Source organism: Tursiops truncatus, chromosome 16 (genome assembly GCF_011762595.2).
Source record: "Tursiops truncatus isolate mTurTru1 chromosome 16, mTurTru1.mat.Y, whole genome shotgun sequence".
Taxonomy (NCBI): domain Eukaryota; kingdom Metazoa; phylum Chordata; class Mammalia; order Artiodactyla; family Delphinidae; genus Tursiops; species Tursiops truncatus.
In genome coordinates, this window is record NC_047049.1 from 6,827,130 (window position 1) to 6,835,589 (window position 8,460).

Consider the following 8,460-nt stretch of genomic DNA (forward strand, 5'->3'; position numbering starts at 1 on the left):
CCTTCGCATGATTAAACATGAAGAACTAAAACGTCTGTTTAGAAACTCTGAGCGTGTAACTAGGGAACGTCAAACATGAACTTCCCTATAAATTCATCTAAAATATCTGTGCATCAGCGTCTTTACAGTCTTTCCCCTTGTGCTGGACAAACTCCCTAGAGAAAATTCCCTCAGTCTCCATCCTGGAGGTCCTAGCCTGGCTGTCAGTGTTCCAGGAGTCAGGGGAGGTGAGATCTAGGTGTCCCCCCAGCCACTGCGTGTAGGTTCATTTAGCCCATCAGCACTCCCATCCTAGCCCACATTGGGTCTGATGGCCCAGCGCAGAGTTGCTCAGTTTTACCTTCTGCAGAGAATAATGTCCACGCTTCTGCAAGGTAGAGGGGTGGAGGGGATTCACTCCACACCCAGCCAACAGAGTAGGGGGGAGATCTAGGGATCCAGCTGCTCTGGAACAACTCTCAGCTTCCCGGAGCATCACTTGTGCCACCTACTCCTGTGTGTTTTGAGGATTTGGCTGGTTACATTGAGTTGGTTTTCTGTTTTCTCCACCGCCGGCTGGGGAGTCAGTCTTCTCAAATCTACTAAAGCAGTTACCACTCGTCCATCTGTTTCCCAGATTCCCAGATTATGCTGCTGTTCTCCTTTCATGTTCTTGCAAGTTTATGCCTTTTTAAAAAAATCCCCTTTCTGTAGTTGGGGAGAGGGGGCAAAATTAGTATGTTCAATCTGCCATCTTTACCTGGAAGTTGGTGTGAATATTTTTTTAAAGAAAGCAATTAATGATGTGGATCAAGAACCTTAGAAATAGTCATACCCTTTAATTCCACTTCTAGACTTCTAGGAATTTATCCTAAAGAAATCACCAGAAACATGGACAAAAGTTCTTATTTTCGTGTTCATTACAGTGTTGTTTATAAGGCAAAAACTGAAAACAAACTAAATGTTCCACAATAGAGAAATGGTTTCAAAAATGATGGTACATCCATATGATGAGATATTAAATATTTAATGACAAGGGAAATGTCCATAACATAATCAGTAAGTGATAAAAGAGTATAAAACTGTATGTTCCATTTTATCCCAATTCTGGAGCAAGAGGGCTAGAGAGAGAAATGACTAGAAGGAAACACAGCCATAGAAGGAGGAGGAGGGGGAGAAGAGGGAAGATGTGAAGAAGGAGAATATACAGGAACACCAAAAATTTAACCATAGTTATCTTTATATATTTATTATTACAACAATCAGGAAAACATAATAGCTTTAAAATTAAAAATAGGGTCTTGCCTTGTTCCAGCCACCCTGTCATCCTTACTTCTCCCTCAACTTGTAATTTGCTTGCATGCCTCCATGTCATGACTCATGAAGCCCCCTACCTGGAACAGACTTCTGTTCTGGCCAACTCCTATATACCCTTCAATTCCCAGCTCAAGCATCATCCTCTCTTAGATTCCTATCCACTCCAAGCTGGCTTGGGAGTCCATTCTCTAATTCCTAAGCCCCATGTGCATGTCTTTATTAGAATGCCTTCCACACTATTATAACCAATGGCTTTATTTTCTATGAACTTCTGGAGGGAGAAGCACGTCCCGCTCACCTTACGTCCTCAGCCCCAGGCTGGACACCAGGTGCAGAGCTGAGCTTCACTAAGGGTCATCATACATGTTTGAATGGAACAAAGTTGAAGGGATCAAGAGGAGGAATGAATAACATTTTCACGGACTATCACTGGGGGCTTGGTTATGCGGTAATCTCTGCTCTCCTAGTTTTCCATGACTATGAAAAGTCCAAACTGTTGGACCTATAGTGCCAAGCTCAAGATATCCATGTTCATCTGGTGACACCTACCCAAATTATAGTGATGAAGTTTAAGAGGAAATAATCTGCAAACATCTGTAGACCGGCCTTACAAACCGATCTCGGAGAGAAATGGCAAAGCCCACAGGCCACAGCTGCCGCTGACAAGAGTAGCTCAAAGCACAAGGCTCTGTAATGATTATCATTATTTAACGTCATTCCACAAGGAACCATTAGAGGAACAAGGCTTGAAATTAGAGTCAAATGATTCCCCTTTCTCTTCAGTCTACACATACAAGAGCCCAGCAGCACAGCGAGAGGGGTGGGAAAGCTGTGCTCGGTTATACTGTAATTACTTCTAACTCTATCCCCAGCCCCAAAGTACCGTCTTGTCACATGGCTTGTCATTTTTGCATGGCTCAGTCTATCAGAACATGTCATATCTTCCCAGCTTTTATTTCAGTATTCCTGGTAGAGTAATAGCTTACGCTAGAAGAATTTTTTTTAAGCTGCTGAAACGTTGTCCTGCCTTTGCTCCTGCAAAGGCCTGGGAACAGTTGTCTCCTGTTTGACATGGGTCTACTGCAGCTAGGATGTGCGCACTCTGCAGTGTGAGGGCACTGGAACCGTCTGGCCCAGAGCACCAGGCCACCAGCCCGTGTGGGGCACATGGTACTCGGGGTCACCAGGGCAAAGGACAGCCTGTCCTTGCTGCAGTGCTCTGGGAACCAGGTGTGGGCTACAGCCTCACCAACCACGTGTCCAGCTGTTCTGGACTCTGGAGTAGCTCAAGGCCACCCATCTCTTCCCCTCTGTGATAACGTTCCAGTCTCCTCAAGGGAACTCACTTCACTTGTGGGATTGGAGACAGGGCTCTCCTTCCCCAAGCCAAGGGGCAGACCTGTAGCTTGTGCGAGGCTCTGAGACTGAGCCCTTGCTGAGCAAAAATCTTGAGCAGGGAGACAAGTTAGCCAGAAATGATGGAGATCACAGCGTTCCTGCCGCAAGGCTATTCCCACTGTTCCGATTCCGTCCTCCCACCCAGCCCCAACAAGCTTCCTTGGTTTCTGCCTACTTCTGAGCCAGGTCTCCGGTCTTCCCATTGATTCTGATCACTTTTACAATAAATTCCCTTTTGCTTAGGTCTAGAGTCAATTTCTGTTGCTTACAGCCTGAGCACCCCGGCCACCCGTTTGTCCCTCCCCCTTTCCGGGGTTCCTCAGAGGCTGCTGAGAAAACCTGAGCCTGGGAATGGCTGTGATAAAGCCTTTCCCTCCTGAATCAGAACTGCAGGTCCCTTCCCCTAGATGAGCACCTCCTCGGGAACCGCCACCCCCCACCCCCGCGCCAGGTCTCCAGTCTTTGCCAACCTCTCTTCCTCCTCTCCTATCTCATCAGTGCCCACTCTCTCTACTGGCTGACGGTCACTCCATTTGGCCAGTAAATCTTGCTCAGGCTGCTTCTGCTAATAGAATGACCACCCCAATGCTGCAGGACCACCTGCCCCATAGAGCCATTCCCTTAGACCCCCGAGGAAAATGCCCGCGCCCCCGCCAGCACTTCATATGCCCCTTTTGGGGTACTTAGCACATTTGACCTTCTGTTACAGCTGTTTCCCCAGATGTCCCTTAAACTTCCCGACGGGAGTGATGTGTCAGCAGACTGTCGGAGAAGCCAGAATCTCCCCACATTGTCCTGCTGCCTGCCAGCCATTGCTGGTGTGCAGCAATTCAGCTGCATCTATAGATAGACTTAGCCGGGCACGGACGAAGTCCCTGAAGCAGAAGCCAGACATGTCCACCCCCGTTACACGATCATCTCTGTAATAACGTGTGCTTGTCTTGCCCACCTTCTCTTGCAGACCTGGTCTCTGTTTTCCATTAAATGTCAAGTCTAGTGGCCCACCTTGATCGGAAAGGGCAGGCTTTCACTGCCATTAACAACATCTTATTAAAAAGATGGACAGATTCGATAACAGAGAGTTAAAAGGTGGTTTAGGTTCACCGTCTTGCACCTGCGAGATAGGACCGCTTTCTGCAGAATAAATCTCAAAGGGCTTGGCCGAGCTTTCCTCCTCCTCCGTCCCCCACCAATGCACACACACACACACTCACATACATATGCACACACACACCCGTGCAAACACCCACGCGCACACACACAGCTAGCACCCAGCTACATCCCAGCAGGGCCGCCGCTCCGCCCACACCCCTCCCACCCCCGCCCTCTGCCGCTGCTTCCACTCCATCCGAACTACCCTCTTCCCCCTCCACCCGGCAACATTCTTTTGGTCTCTCACGGCCCCGTTAAAACCCACCACTGCCAAGAAGCCTTCCCACCACCCCTAAGCTAAGTGAATCCTAACCCCCATTCTCCCAGTCCCTTTTGGAGCCCTCTGATGGGCTTACCAGCCCACTTCTATTTACAGGAACTGGTATATGTCAGTGCCTCCCACCAGCTCATAATTCCCAAGGGAAAAGAGAAAGAACACCTGACCTTTAGTTTCCTCATGCGCAAAATGGGTAGAATCACAGCCACAGGATTGCTGTGAGATTAAATGCGTTAATCTCTGCAAAGCACTTAAGCACCTGACACATAGCAGTGCTTTATGGGTTACTGGGGGCCTGAGCCGTATGCCTTACCTGTCTGCTCCTGGTCAGTTCTCCCAGCCTTTAGAGTATGAGGAAACTGAGGCACACACAGAGGTTAAGTGCTTGTCCCCAAGTCACAGAGCTGCTGAGTGGAATCAGGGGACTCACACCTAGGTCTGGCCAGCTCTGAAGTCCGCCTTCTCCCCATCCCACCGCACCGCCAAGCCTAAAGCCACCTCTGACTCATCCAGGGTCAGGCCCTCGAGCGTTGCCCTTTTGAATTTTGAGGGAGGAAATGACCATGCCAATCCACCTCTTTCTTAAAAGAAATCCTCCCAATTTAGAAGTGCAGTTTAGCTGCTTGTTGGCCTGATCTAATACCACCTTTGTGATCCCACAGCTGACTACTACAAGCAGATTTTGGTGCAAGATGGGACCGAGGGGGGTCAGGCAGGAGGCAAAGACCAGTTTGGTTAATTGAAAGCACTGTGGTACTTTCTGGAGCAGGATGGGAGGGGGATGTTGCTCTGCAAAAGGAAGGCCTTCTGGGCTTCCCTGGTGGCGCAGTGGTTAAGATTCCGCCTGCCAGTGCAGGGGACGCGCGTTCGAGCCCTGGGCCGGGAAGATCCCACATGCCGCGGAGCAACTAAGCCCGTGCGCCAGAACTACTGAGCCTGCGCTCTAGAGCCCGCAACTCACAACTTCTGAGCCCATGCACCAGAACTACTGAAGCCCACGTGCCTAGAGCCCGTGCTCCATAACAAGAGGAGCCACCGCAATGAGAAGCTCGCGCACTGCAAGGAGGAGTAGCCGCAACTAGAGCAGCAGCAAAGACCCAACGCAGCCAAAAAAAACCCTCTGCTTTATTTTGAAAAAAAATTTAAAAAAAAGGAAGGGCTTCTCCAGGAACTGGTCTCAGGAATTCCCAGAACACCAATGCTGAGTCTCTCGGTCCAGGAGATGTCCCCCCTCGGCACCCACTGCCAGAGACTCCACGGTCTCTGTAGCACCCAAAACTGCAGTGGCCCGCTATTCAGTAGCCTTCTCATGCGCCTCTGTAGTGGCAGCACGCTGGAACGGGTCTGACTCAGGAAAGCAGCACTGATGGGAGCCCAGCCAGGGTTCAGTGCCCACGGAGGGAGAGGGCTCAGTGAGTGCACGTGTCTCTCTGGGCTTCCTCTGTACTGTCCTGGAGTGCTGACGGAATGCACAGGCAGGTCCATGCAAATCGACACCCACACCCAGACCACCCAGCAGTTCCACCGCTGGAAAAACACAGCCATCAGGATCTCTCTGGTTGACATGCCCCCATGCTGGGAATTCAAGGGCAAGAGAACCAAGAGAGGCACTGTTCTTTCCCAATTCATTCATTCAACAAGTATTTACTGAGCGATGACCTGCTGAGGATGGAATGCGTCCTCTGCCAACACCTCCCTTATTTTATCCCTGATTCACACCCCCGCTTGTTCCGTAGGAAACTGAGGATGGGAAACGTGACCCAACATGCCTGATGTCACACCTTAAGAGTGTCCAGGTCTGTTTGATTCCTGCATGTTAAATCAGTGTCCCCCAGGCCTCTTCTAGGGTTTTCATTGTGTTTTGTTCAAGAAAATCATGTGCTTCTGTCTCTCCAAGTATATCTAGATGGAGGTTTCAAACTAGAAGGAGAAAGCTCCTTCCTTTCAGCCATTCAGTCAGCAAGCAGTTCCGGAGTGCCGACTTCATATCAGGTCTCGGGAATAACCTGACAAGAATACCTCCAGACACGAGCGAGACCTGTCCCCTCCCCACACAGCTGGCAGTCCAGTGGGGATCAATGCAAACAATAGTGACCACTTCCTAAGCATGGCTCATGAGGCACAGTTCTGGCCCCTGGACTTTTCCCTCTAAGCTAGCTGCAAGGTTAGAATAAAACTAATAAGTGGGTAATCATCAAACCCACATGCCACACACACACACAAGGAAACATACCCCGTTGCAATGAGCATCTCATTTGCATACCTCTGTTTTGGTTTGGCTCATCACAGGCTAGGGTTTTCCTGTTGTCTTTCTTTTTCCCCCTCCTTTCCTTTCCTTATTTCCCTGATATGACAACCCTGTTTGAAGAGCCTTGGAAAATCAGGCTGGATGGGAGAGCTATCACTAGAAGTGCATTGATGCTATTTAAGACAGGGCTCATTAAAACAAAATAATAAAGATCCAGATGATAGCAGGGAAAGCAGGTTGTCTGGGTGCCACGGCACAAAACACTTCGTTAGTGTTCCTAATTAATACTAACAACTGTCATGGAATAAAAATATCACACACTTTAAGATCAGCCTGCCTATCAGGCGCTGTCCTAGCTGAAAAGCCCCCATGTCTGTTGCACTGTGATCCCTTTCTGAAATAATTGGTGTGGTTTGATTGATAACGTGGATTCCTCTTTAAAAGAAAACACACTATTTTTCATAATCAGAGCCGGAATGCGTAATGAGCAGGCGGGTGCTGCCTTCAGCATCAGGTCTGTCAAAGCATGCGGTTATTTCCATATTGATGCAAACTAAGATATTACACTCCCTCATTACGTTGACGTGGCACATCTTTCAACAGTCAGCTCCGAATCATACATTCCTTGCAAACAAAATTACCTTCATTTTCTCGTTTGGTTCGGCAGAGTTAGTAGTTAAAATGTGCCCTAACAAGCTAATCAACTAATTTTTAGAATATGTTGGAATCGTTTAATATTCTAAAAGAAAACAAGAAAAAGTTGCTAATGGGTCTGCAGGCATAAACAGAAATAAATAGACAACTGGTTCATTGAGCATTAGCATACTTAAGTTTGAGCCAGTCACGGTGAAATTCATTTTGCAAGTCAAAAAAGCAGTATCTATTTGTATCCATCAGCCAAACAACCTCATTTACTCAGTACATACTTGAGTAGATAACCTTGGCGTGAAGGTAACAAGGAGGAAGGATTCTTTTAAAGAGTGGTGTGTTCTCTGAGGGAAAAGCAGCCCAGGGGTGGAGCTGAGCTTTGCAGCCTGGGGTTGGCTTCCTTGCTTTGCCATGAGGAAACACTCAGCTTTATCTGGGGGAGTGGGGCCCAGGAACTCAGAGAAACTCCGAAGCAAAGTGCATCCCAAGGAAAAGGATGAACAGCTCTTTCTATGGTAGGCATTGGTGAAGGAGCGTGGGGAACACTTGTTCAGGGGCTGCACCTGGGGTGGCCCCAGATTGGTTGAGAGGAGTCATCAGGCCCAGACAAACCTGGTGTATTAGTCAGCTCCGGCTGCTGTAACAAAAGACCACAGACTGGAGGGCTTAAACAACACACATTTATTTCTCCCAGTTCTGGAGGCTGGAAAGTCCAAGATCAAGCTGTAGCCAATTAGGCACCTGGCAAGAGCTTTCTTCCTGGCTGCCTTTTCACTATGTCCTCATATGCTGGAGCGACAGCAACCTCTTGTTCTTCCTCTTCATCTAAAGCCACTAATTCCATCATGGGGGCCCCACCCTCATGAACCCATCTAACCCTAATTACCTCCCAAAGGCCCCATCTCCAAATACCAACATGTGGGGTGTTAGAGCTTCAACATATGAATTTGGGAGGGACAATTCAGTCCACAGCACCTGGGTTTAAATCTCAGTCACTGGGGTCTCACCAGCTGTTTGCCCTTGGGCAGGTGCCTCAGTATTTTCATTGTCATGTGAGGAAAAGGCAGGTAAATGGCTCCCCTCACAGGGCTAGAGCAAGACTTTTGTGTGGTAATGGATACAAAGGGCTTAGCACACAGTATGCCTCACTTGAATGTTAGCCATTATCTCCCACCCCTCCTTTAGAGAGCCCCTCGTACCTTGTTCTCCAGGAAAACCCAACTCCCCTGCAGTCTCCAAACATGCACATGGGGTCCCACCTTCCTGCCTTCGCTCACGCCTGCCTTCCTCCTGGACTGTCCTCCTTCCTCCCGTTGTCATCACCCACCCACCTGAATCCTGCCCATCCTCATCTTTCCAGGCCCTTCTCCTGGACTCCCCCAAATCCTTCTCTGGTCCCCACTTAACACCCTCACCAACAGGCACAGCCTCCGCTGACTTT